The sequence below is a fragment of the Numida meleagris genome, chromosome 2 (assembly GCF_002078875.1).
Source record: "Numida meleagris isolate 19003 breed g44 Domestic line chromosome 2, NumMel1.0, whole genome shotgun sequence".
Classification (NCBI taxonomy): Eukaryota; Metazoa; Chordata; class Aves; order Galliformes; family Numididae; genus Numida; species Numida meleagris.
The window spans coordinates 55,851,584-55,863,583 of record NC_034410.1 but is presented as its reverse complement, the minus strand read 5'-3'; the positions used below and the strand labels follow the sequence as shown (position 1 = coordinate 55,863,583).

General features: G+C 39.5%; 1 long non-coding RNA gene across 1 annotated transcript in view; it reads right to left on the bottom strand.

The window, feature by feature from the left end:
* LOC110395161 overlaps positions 1-6,048 on the bottom strand; it is a 58,096-nt gene extending 52,048 nt beyond the window's left edge. The window contains exon 1 of the long non-coding RNA XR_002436202.1: positions 5,984-6,048. This is a non-coding gene — a long non-coding RNA (uncharacterized LOC110395161). The remainder of the gene's footprint in view (positions 1-5,983) is intronic.

Genomic DNA, 12,000 nt, shown 5'->3' with positions numbered 1-12,000 from the left:
TGCAGGTGACAAGCTTAAGAGACCTTTCTATTCTCAATAATCAGAAAAAAAAAGTCTTCCTAGAAAATGACTAAAAAGCAGAAGCCTACCTAAGTGATAGTATAACCATGAACCTGGGAACAGATACTCTTCCTAGATCTGTTAAAACACACACACTTTAAAGTTTTGCCAAAGGTATTTCCCCTTGAAAATAAATGCCATTCTCAGCACATGAGAACAGGCTCACTGTTGTCCTTCTTTTTTGCATTCCATTGGAAACTTTTGAATGAAAATATCATCCTTAATTTTTTTGTGCTTTTTTTTTTTATGTTGCTTCTAATATTGCACATTTCTGTGTTTCCTCATAAAAGAAAAGCTGATTCTATTCTTTTTTTTGAAAATTTCAGAGCTATGTTGAAGGCCTAATTTGGTCCTCAGCTAGTAACATTGGTGATGTTTTTCCAATTTCAAATCAGTCTTAATTAAAATGAACTTACAGCCCTATGAGAAAAAAGAAATTCTTTACAAGTAGTGCTTGGCACAAATTCTACTGGGTAAAAGAAGGTAAGTTTTGTGAATTCAATGCATTTAATATATTGCTAAGATTTCTTACTGCAACAGACAGCGATCAGAGACATGGTGACAGAGAACAGGGAAAAACAACTGTTGCTGAGAGCTGATAGGATCAAAATAAAGCAGATCTCCACTATGGAGGTATAGTGGAGCTGTGATATTTTCCCAGATAAATTCACTTGGGTTTAACTTTTAATGTTAGCATTGCTAGTGTTTCTTGCACCCTGAAGCTCCTTTAGAACTAGCTCAGATATATTTATGTTGTTCTGGGGTCTCTCGCTCTCAAAACACACCAGTGTGAAGTATCACCCTGCTCCAACTATCACAATGAGCAGTTAGAGCAAAGGACCCTCCATACTGATGGCTATGCCAGAAATGACACCAGTAGAAGTCTTCTTGCTTGTCAAAAACCAAAGGGTGTGCTGGACACAGACGACCACCAGCTAGGAGGGACTGACCCAGGTCATCCTGCTTAACATTACACCTCACACCTGTCATGCCAAAACCACCTTGCTTGCTCCAGTCCAGATGAGCCACAAAATAGTTTAATTCCAACAGAAGTAAATAAGGGAACAGCAACACAAATGGATCTGATTATAAACCTCAGGAAGAGATATTCTTCAGCTCAGGGCACTGACACATGTATGTCCTCTTCAGCTGGCAGAGCTGTGGCTGAGGGACGATGCCCAAATACATCTTGATATGTGAACTGTAGCATCGTGGCCAAGCATAACACCACAGAGCATCCTCTCCACCTGGAGGCAGGATGTTTGGTATTAGCTTCTGGCTTAGTCTCTGCTTTGAAGTCTAGCAATGAAAGATCTCATACCAATCTGAGTGAACATGAGAGGAGACCTTGAGAAAGGACAAAACGTCAAATGCAAAAGATAAACTAGATTTTATGCTTAAGCAGCACTTTTTTTTAGTAAAAATATTTTCTGTGCTCAGCTGCTGCCACCTTCAGAGAGCAATGCATAATCTCTTTCATCAAAGCACATTCACATCAATCCACAGAGCACAATCTTTCTCTTACTAGGGAAGCAAATCTAACTCATACAAGTTCACACCCGCCACACACAGACACTATTTCATGTAATACTGGTAGCATGATATGACATGGGCTGGAACACTAAATCATACATTAACTGTAGGCCTGAGAAAGCCCTACCATCCATGCAACAACAAAGGTGTCTCTCTAGGCCTGCAAGAGCAAGGACCACATTACAACCTGCTGGTTAAAAGTATGAATGTGAAAGCCACATGCCACTGAAGCAGTCACAGAGCAAATGTAGCAGGCATAATAGGGACAAGCCCATATGCCACAGCTGACACATGTCAACACAACAGTAAAGCAGGAGAGAAAATGTGATATTCTGCATATCTCTGTGTAATAAAACAGGTGATACAGGGCTGATACAGATCTTGATAATCACATAAAACACAGTTGCACATAAAGCACTGGGAATATTTGGGGACCTGAACAAACTCAGTGATTAGCACAGGTTTGGCTGCACACTTACTAAAGAGAGCACTGAGGCAAAGCCAGCCAGAGTACCTAGGAGCAGGAGAGAGGAAGGACAATTCTTGTCACCTTTCCTACACCTCGGCAGCCACCAGATCATAAAGAAATGAAGTAATGCTGAAGCACATCCAGGCACACAGCCATAAATCCACAGGGACTCTCATAATACATTTTTATTTTTTGTTTCCTTGCTGTGTAACAGATTACATTTGAGCCCAAACAAATTTTACATTCATTGATACTCATGGCTGGAAGTATGTTTATGTCAAGCGATCACTATGCATTACTAAAATTAACAATATAGCCAATTATGCTCTATGGCTTTACAAACCCTGTTTGCATGCAATTTTTTGTTCATACTTCACCACCATCACTATGACAAAGCTCCAAAGCTTCATACTGGGATTAGATGAAAAAGCATCTCTCTACAACAGGAGGAAACTTCCCTGAGTCCTCTGCTCTGGAGACCAGGCAACAAGTACTTTAAATTCCTCATTCTGCCATCACATAACATCACAGAGGATGAATGGTAAAAACAACGCAAAAAAAGCATAGAATTTCATCCCAATGGAGATGGGATGAACATCTTTCTCAGGGCTCCTTCCACGCCATCATAATATTCTGAAAATATAAATCATTAAAAAATACATGAATCTGCAATAAGCCATACATAGCCTCTTTTCTGGCTTCCTTGTTTTTAAGGCAAAGTGCTCAGAGCTATTTTGCCACTTTTTGTTAGAGTAGGATCACAAAATTTTCCCTCATGTTTCAAGGGAAATTTAGTCTCAGTGTATTTTTAACAGAGTACTAGAAAGCAAAGGCTGACTTGTGCAATGGCACATTAACAGTGGATCTTGAGAAAAATTAAGTATCATTACAAAATTATTACTTTTTGGTTTAAAAGTCTTGGACAAAGTATTTTTGAATGCTTTCCAAAGACAGAAAGGGCTGAATCCCTCATCGGAATGTCACTGTTATTTTGGTATTCAAATTCAGACCAATCTCAGAACTTTTACTGTGGATTATTGGAGGGTCTGATTTAATTCTGCACTATGCTCTTGAGGCCTGCAATGCTGTCAAGTCCAGACTTCCTTTGCACAAGAGGAAAGGCATGCTTGTGCAGTACAAAGGAAATGTCAGTTCCTGTGTTTTCCATCCTACTATTCCAGTCCTCCAGATATTTATCTTTTTCTTCCATGGAGTTAAATCAATTGCTAATCAGAGGTAATTTCCTGTGGAAGATAATGTTAGAAAGACATCAATTAATGCAAAGCCTAAAATCCCAATCCAAGATGATCACTAGCAATTGGTAAACAGGTTCAAGAGGGGTGCTGGCAAATATGTATCACCACAACCATATGTAGCGTCTGACTCAGTAAGATAAATACACACACCAGCTATAACAACAGGACAGGAATTACCACATTTAAATATAATAAGTGCTCCTCTAATCAACATCCCTACATACTACACGCAGGAAGACTTTCCTCATTTCTATGGTGATGAACTTATACAGTGAAACTGGAAATTTAATCACACTTGCTTGTAACTGCGACCAGAGAACTTAATTATAGCTATTACCAGCCAAAATAATTGGACAGCTATTTTAAAAAAATAGACTTCTTGACTTAAGATACTCGAATAGGACGGGATTCAGAAATATAGCCATTAGCCTGAATAGAGAAGAGGAAGACGAGAGGTAGAGTCTGCTTAGGACATCAAGGGAACATTTCAGAAACGTACTGAAAGTGGAGTGAGAATAGCAGATTTAATTTATTAAATTATCTTCAGAGTCGATACTATTATTTAGAAATTACTTCAGATGGAAAGCAAAATTATAAGGAAGCCTTCATGAGCTGCTTTATTTTGTCTGGAGGAATAAATCCTAAGGGAACATGAATTTGGCTGGGGTCACTGTGAGACAGACTAGTGACAAAAACAACAATTGAAGAAAACATATGGGAAAAAAAACAACAAAAGAGAGACAAGAGGAGAAGGCTACTACTACCCTTCTTGCCTTTCAGTCAGTTCCAAATCACCATCAGCTCTCCACCTCACAAAATATGTTAGAATTCCTAGCAAAGCAATGGAATCAGCTGTACAAGCAGCAGGAGCAAGGCAACAGCAAAACAGATAGTAATCGCAGTAACAGAAACAGGAGAGGAGCCCCCAAGGCAGCAGCAGTGGCTTTAGCTGCTGTGCATCTTCTTTCCTTACCAGCCATAAAGTAATAGCAGGAAAAAAAATATATATAAAAAAAAAAGAAAACACAGCTTTTTCTTCTTGGCAGTTGAATTCTTAATTCACCACCTGCTGACCAATTCAAATAGCAGCATGCAACATCCATGGATGCATTTTAAGAGACAGGCAAGGAGCCCATGGAGTCTCTGGCATCAAGAGCCTCTGCTTAGCAAAAGCAAGCAATAAACCCTGCAGTGCTTCCCCACGGTTTTGAATGAGTAGCTGATGATTTTTTACATGCCATTTCTGACTCAATTAAAACAGCAGATTGCGGCATTGCTGGTGTTCCAGGCACAGTGACAGCATTTTGGTGAGAGAATGGGGGAGGGAAAATGCAGATGTGCTTTTCGGAGCTCCTAGTCCTCCTCTTGGCCTTCTGCTGCCTGCATTTTAAGAAGGACAGGGCTAGCAGTAGGCCAGCATTGACCAGGAAACATCACCGGCATGTCAGAGTTAGGAAGGGAGAGAGGATCCGATCTGCCCCTTACCAGCCTTTTCAACCCAGAGGACTTTTCAATCTACAATTTAAAGGTTCTTCACAGCAGAATCAGCAACTACTCAAGACATCAATGTAAAGCAGTGACTAGTGCAAGTCTCTAGCTGGAAATATCCGTAGAAAAGTGAAGATCACCAGACCCTTGGGACAGAATGCCAGAGCAGGAAGATGTGAGGGGATCTCTGGCTGATGCTGTTGCTGCCAGCAAAAGGGTCCACGGGAGCAGAGTGAAAGGAACTGGAATAGATACAGTGCATTGTGCCATATTTTATGAAGGCAGACACCGAAAAGCTACAGTAAGAAAAAATGAACAGCTGTAGAATGAAGCCTGAAATGCATGATAACCCCACCAATTAATGCATTCATTGTTGAAATACTGCATGAAAAACAATGGCAGAGCCATTTAAACTTTGACTCATTCGTTTTGAAATATTTACATATATCACTTCCGTGTCAAAATGCTCTTGACTAAGATAGGAAGAGCAAAGTATCTGTAAAATGTCTTTATCACTTGACAGTCACGTCTGTTTCTGCTTATTTCAGACACACAATTTATTTATTGACACAATTACACATAATATACATGTAAGTAAGGAGAATTAGTAACATTTTCCATGTATGCACACTTGCACTGAATCTACATTCAGTGTGTTCAAATGTAACATGCATCTTTTCTAGACAAGTGTTGAACTGGGTTTACAGTTGAGAATTCCCTAAAAAGTGCTCTTTATGACACACTGTAGGTAATAGAATTTTTCCATTTAAGAAGCACTTTCTCTTCCATTAACGGTGTGTAATATTGTAATGGTCAGTAGAGTAATGTCTTTATTAGCTTTCATTTAGTAAAAAATATGGTAAAGGTAAGCACACTTTACCAGTAAATTTAGTGAGCAAGCAACTTCAGATTTTTTTATTATTTTATTTAAAATAATTTTTTGGGAGGAATGGTTAGGAGGTGGAACACAACAGGACATGTATGTTCTCAATGATAACTTTCCGTTTGGGATACATTGTAGAGGACTGTTCACTGCTACAACTGCTGTATCTGATCTTGTCTATCCCATACACTGTGTGGGACAGAAAGTGTACAGAATTCATAATATTTGACCATGTATCTTGACTCTACCTATGCATAAGGAGATTTTTTTTTTTTTAAATTTAGCCTAACCTACCTTAAATTAGCTCAGTAAAGGATCCAGTGATCATCAGGGCTGCTGCAGAAAGCATGAGAGTAAATTTCATTCATGGAAAAACTGAGTCTTCCTTTTCAGCAACAAGCTGCTGCACAGTCTCAGACTTAAGCAGAACTGTAATAAGGTATAACAAAAACATACAAACAAACAAGACAATATCACTAATCATGATTCATCAACAATGTTGGCATGCTGCACATGTGATTCTGCACAGCAGCATGTGATTTGACCAAGAGCAGACGTTTCTTCTGAGGAGGCAGAGGAGGGGCAGCAGATGTGGGAGAATACATTTCTGGTGTGAAAGAGGAGGAAAAGCCTAGCGAGACTCTTTCCAGTGTGGAATTAATCATGACCGGGTGCTAGCATGGACTTCTGCGTGGTTTCAGTGTCCCGCCTTGGAGAAAAACAGCTCATCACAATCAGTGCTGTGAACACAACTGCCAGAAGGAAAGCAACAAGTGCAAGTCTCACCCAAAATTTTCTGGGATAAGTGGAGGCACTTCTCTAGATAAAAACAGCTCTATAAAAGCTGCAGCAAACACTCGTATAAACCCTATAAGACACGTAGCAAATACTCTGGATGGCAAGGTAGAGTGCATCCTCATAAATTCACAAATGACACAAAACTGAGAGGAGTGGCTGACTCCCCAGAGGGTCGTGCAACCATCCAGAGGGACCTTGACAGGTTGCAGAGGTGGGCTGACAAAAATCTCGTGAAGTTCAACAAGAAGAAGTACAGAATCCTTTGGAAGGAACAATCCCAGGCACCAGGACATGGTAGGGGACACCCAGCTGGAAAGCAGCTCTGCAGAAAAGGACCTGGAGGGTCTGGTGGTTGCTGAGTTGAACATGAGTCAGCAGTGTGCCCTCGCTGCAAGGATGGGTAATGGTATTCTGGGCTGCATTAGGCACAGTACTGCCAACAGGTAGAGGTAGGTGATCCTTCCCCTTTAATCAACATTGGTAAGGCCTTACCTAATGTCCTGTGTCCAGTTCTAGGACCTCCAATGCTAGAGATGAGGACATAGTGAAAAGCATTCAAGAAAGGGCCATCAAGCTGATTAAGGGACAGGAACGCCTCACTAGTAAAGGAGAGGCTGAGAGAGTTGGGACTGTTCAGCCTGGAGAAGAAAGGGCTCAGGGAATCTTATCAGTGTCTATAAATCCCTGGAGGCAGAATACAGTAAAGATGAAGCTAGGCTCCTTTCATTGATGCCCAGTGCCAAGACAAGAGGCAATAGCCACAAACTGAAACAGATAATCTGTCTGAATATCAGGCAGCACTTCTTTATTAAGCAGTAATGGAGCACTGGCACAGATTGCCCAAGTGGCTGTGGAGCCTCCTGCTTCGAGATCTCCAGAAGCTGCATGGACCTGGGCACTCTGCTCTACATGTCCCTGCTTGAGCTGGAGTTGGACCACAGAGACCCACCAACTTCAACCATTCTGTGGTTGTGTGATTAAAACTTCTCAAGAGAAGTAGAAAAAAGTCCTTCTGATGGAGGTTAGAAACATAACACAGGAATAGCAATTTGCTTTTATGTATCAGCTATCATTCTGGGCTTTTCTCATCTCCTCAAATGGAGCTTTTGCAAGTTAACAGGCAAAGTAATGAATCTCTTTCAACTTTGTTCAGAAATTTGTACAATTACAAAAGTATTCTATAGGAGCAATTTTATATGTATTCCAGCAATTTAAAAAGAAAAATACAGATGAACTGAATAGCAGAGAAGCATACAGCAGAAAAAAAATTGACATTTCTGACACATACCACAAAAGAATGATATCAGTAGGAAATATGAAAAAAGTCTCTCATATTTTACTTTGTTTTGCTACACCAGCAGATAATCTGTTCGGTTGCATTTAAGACTGGATTTGAGAATGTGCTCCAAAAGTTGTTTTCACCATGCTGACTGAGGGTCTTATGAAGAAAGTGGAAGACACAGGAAGCTGATCCTTGCAAAGTACAAGTTCACCCGGCAAACATGCCCTGCTCCTGCTACATCATATGCACTAACTGGAAGCTGCGCTGAAACAACTCTGAAACTTTCTTCTATGAATTTGTCAGTGCTCCTGTTGAACAAGGTTGTATCAGGAGACAGCTGAAATCCTCGTTTCCCTCTGCAAAGGGTGCCAGAGTGATAACCCCAAAAGATTTGGACAGCTAAAAACTGTCGTCCCCTTCTTCTCTGGGATAATTAGCATAGTGAAGCTCACAGAAATTTTGGGTTATAGTCAAGAACAGAACACAGAAACACATCCAGATTATGGATGAATGTCCCACCTCTTTGTTGAGGTGAGACATGAAAGCTCAGCACTCGTCTCCTATCCCCTCCACCCATCCCTTCATATATGAAGAGAATGAAAGCCTCAAAATAAGCTTATGCAATACCTGGTACAAGAAAGAGAGGAAGGTGAAGCCTGTGGGTCCCTTCCTTCTATTGTTTTGTGATTTTATGTTACCTCAGTTATTTTGCAAATCATGTGCATTACATGGTCTACTGACCATGATTAAAGGAACTACAATGAATGTACTACAGTGAAGGTCGAATTTGACACATTTTTAAAAGAAAATGAAAAAAATAATTCAATTTGCAATTCATTACAAATGAACATAAAAATGCAGTAACACGGGCACTGAAACAGGAAGTTGGGGCAACAAAGGTTGGAAAGTGAATCTGTGAGGAATGGTACTTAGAAGGGGCTCTTACATAAGCAAATTAATGAAGGCTCTGCAGATGTGTATCTCTGCATGGAAGTTTAGATGAAACAGTGTTCCATGTCCAAATACACCCAAACACAGCTTCTCCCTAATACTAAAATTAGCTGAGTAAGGAAGAGACATATGGAAAGAACAAAAGGAACAATTGCAGAATAAAAGTAAAACATAAGGAAGAGTGTAGTTTAAAGAAAGGAAAGTAACAAGTAGTTCAGTGAGGTGTAAGAATAAAACTGTTTATCTTGGTTTTAGGCACCAATTCAAGCAGTTAGTTTTTCATCTTCAGCTTCTGGAGTAGTTGAGTCCCTGGTGGAATAGTGCATGTATTTTACACATTTTTCAAAACCTGGTAAATAATGAACAATTGAAAGTTTAGTTCCCACCCCTACCATGCATTTCTACCGATCTGATAAAATTTAATCACAAAAGTTGTGTGTCGTAGCCTGCTGGCTGGGTCCTAGCCACAATACATGAAGGTAAAAGCTTTCTGAAATAAAGATGTGGAAGGGAGCCATGAAAGAGCAGATCCACTCCAAGCAGCAGCACCATTAGAATGATCACACTGCTTATGAACAAAGGAAAGACTGTGTCTTCTGCACCACGGTAGCCCTTGTGAGATTTCCACCTCCTAAAGAATCACATAGAGAGCATACAGTGAAATTCCTGTTACTTTAAATGATGCATGTTCGAGTACCCTTAGTAAATAGAAATGCCTTAAACTGCTTTCAAATAGAGACTCAATAAAGGACTATATGCCCTGCTAGAATAGCACTTTCTGTGTACAGCAGCATGCTTAAAACAATTTTCTGTAATACTTCAAATAGCAGAAATCTGTGTTTTGGATTGCTTAAGGACACAGAGTCCTGAATGAAAGCTATCAACAGACTGCAATACTTTAAGAAACAGTTTCATAAACACGGATGTAGTTCACAGGAGAGTGAGCCAAACAAGCCTCATCCTGCCACTGCTCCTCCTCCCCACACATTCAATAGAAAAACAGCAAAAGAACAGAAAAGTTGGTGGTAAAACAGCTTGCCTGAAATTTAATTCTGCCTTTTAATTTTTTAAGTATTTGTGTCACAAACAAAGAGATCACCAGCAAAATACCAACTAGCTCTGCTACCACAGACTTATTTCCAGCTCAGATCTGCCATGTTTTCTGGTTAATACTGAGCTCCTACCATCAAAGTAAATACAACAGTCATCTTCTGTCATGCATCTCTGGCTATCTGGAAAATGTTCTGTCAGAAAACTCGCAAAGGATTTTGAAAAAGAATCCATCTAACTTGGATGCTATATAACAGACCATGGAACACAATTTCATTTGGAAAGGTTATCTGCTCTCTAATTTCCTTTCTGGAGGCGGATCATGTTTCCATCTACTTTCAACCAGACACTTCACTGTTTTTTGTTTTTAAATAATATCCTAGTGTTTCCAAAGTTACCAGTTAATCAACTTTCCTTTGGTATATCTGAACATACACCAGGCATATTCTGCAAGAAATACAGCCTACAATGAGGAATAGATGGCTGTGGCTGTCCTACTAGAAGTACAAACCCATTCAGTCATGAGTCTCCTGTTCTCTTGCCAAACATCCTAAAGTGAAGAACATTTTTGAAAGCACACAGGTATTGCAACTTCTATTGTTCCATTTTTGTATGTACTAACGTAAAAATTGTTAATATTTACGCAAAGGTATAATTGTTGCTGCCCTCTTATGGGCATAGAAATCAAAGCTATTAGTATTCTAAATAGATTAAATGTAGTTCTATACTGTATAATAAGTACTTCTATAGATCCATCACCAGTTTTAATTAACCCCAGACAGAAGTCAATGGTGTGTCTGTAGAAAGTGTTCTTTGCTTGTTAATCTTTTGCAGTCTAGAAACACTGTGCACAAAATACAGCTAGGAAAGTCAAGCAAACTATAATACTTAATAATGACAATATTAAAAAGAGAAAAAAATAAGTGGAAGTGAATGACATACACTGAAGCTACCTTGCTCCGTTCCCAGATTGTATTTTAATTTTGTGAGACTGTGGTAAAAAGAGAGCAGCAACAGATGCAGATGATATAGATATATTGAAGATATATATATACATGTATATATTTGGTAAGATTTCCTAAAAACAGCTGGCAATGATGCAGTGACTCTAGCTGTTCTTTGACTTTTCATCAAGCCAGGAAGACCAAGGTTATGCAACAACAGATACGGTGTATGTTAAGTGCCATCTATCATAATGTGTTCTTTTTTAGTCCTAGACAACTTGTCCATGTTAGCAGGTCTTTCTCCCTAAGAAAAGGTTAAATTGACTGATTCTTGCAGCTATTTTAAGTGCAAATGCCTTTCAGAATTAGAGCATTTTAACCATGTCAAGCATTGCATTCAGCACCGATATGAAACCAATTTAACGTCATACACAATTGGTTCGTGCTTCAATGTTGTCAGTATAGAGATAACACCTCTGCCTCTCCCTCCAGCTCAGCAGGATTCAGTCACCACTGAACTGAAATTTGTCTTAGTGAATTCTCAGTAGCAAGCTGAGGGCCTACCTGTCATGTCTGCAATCATTCAAGTTAGCATCAAGGAATATTTGTGAGATTAGTGAGTAGAATGACTTGAGACAGTCACCAGACTGTACTATGTACATCCAATACACTGCTTAAAAGGGGAGCACTGATGAAGTGATGACTTCTCGTGCACAAACTGAAGATTATATTCTCAGTTCAGAGGAGAACGATGAACAGTTTTATGTTGGAGAATACTCAAGCGCATGAGCTATGTTTAAGTACTTTCTTAACTTGGAGCCCTATTACAAAGGTTATCAGTGACTAATTGCCACAGAGAGTGTTGAGCCCAGGAGGTTTTACTCTTCACAAAAACATTATGAGTAAGGTGTGTTTAAAAAAACTATTGGAAATAAAACGGTGCCAAAAGAACAAACTATGAAATGAAACAGAAGGATCTGATGACACTAGCTAGCTAATACTATTTAGAATACTAGCTGCCATTTACCTTAATCTTCAATTTTATTTCAATGCTTGGAGTACAGCTCTTTTGAAAACAGACCTTAGTGGACTTTGCTTCTTTGTGACATTAGTTATCCAGCAATTCCAGGCTAGCACTAGAAGTGCAAACTAAAGTTGAGGCAATTTTATTTTTAGGTTTTAGAATCATAGAATCATAGAATCATAGAATGGCTTGGGTTGAAAAGGACCTCAAAGATCATCGAGTCTCAACCCCCCTGCCAAGTGCAGGGTCGCCAACCACTAGA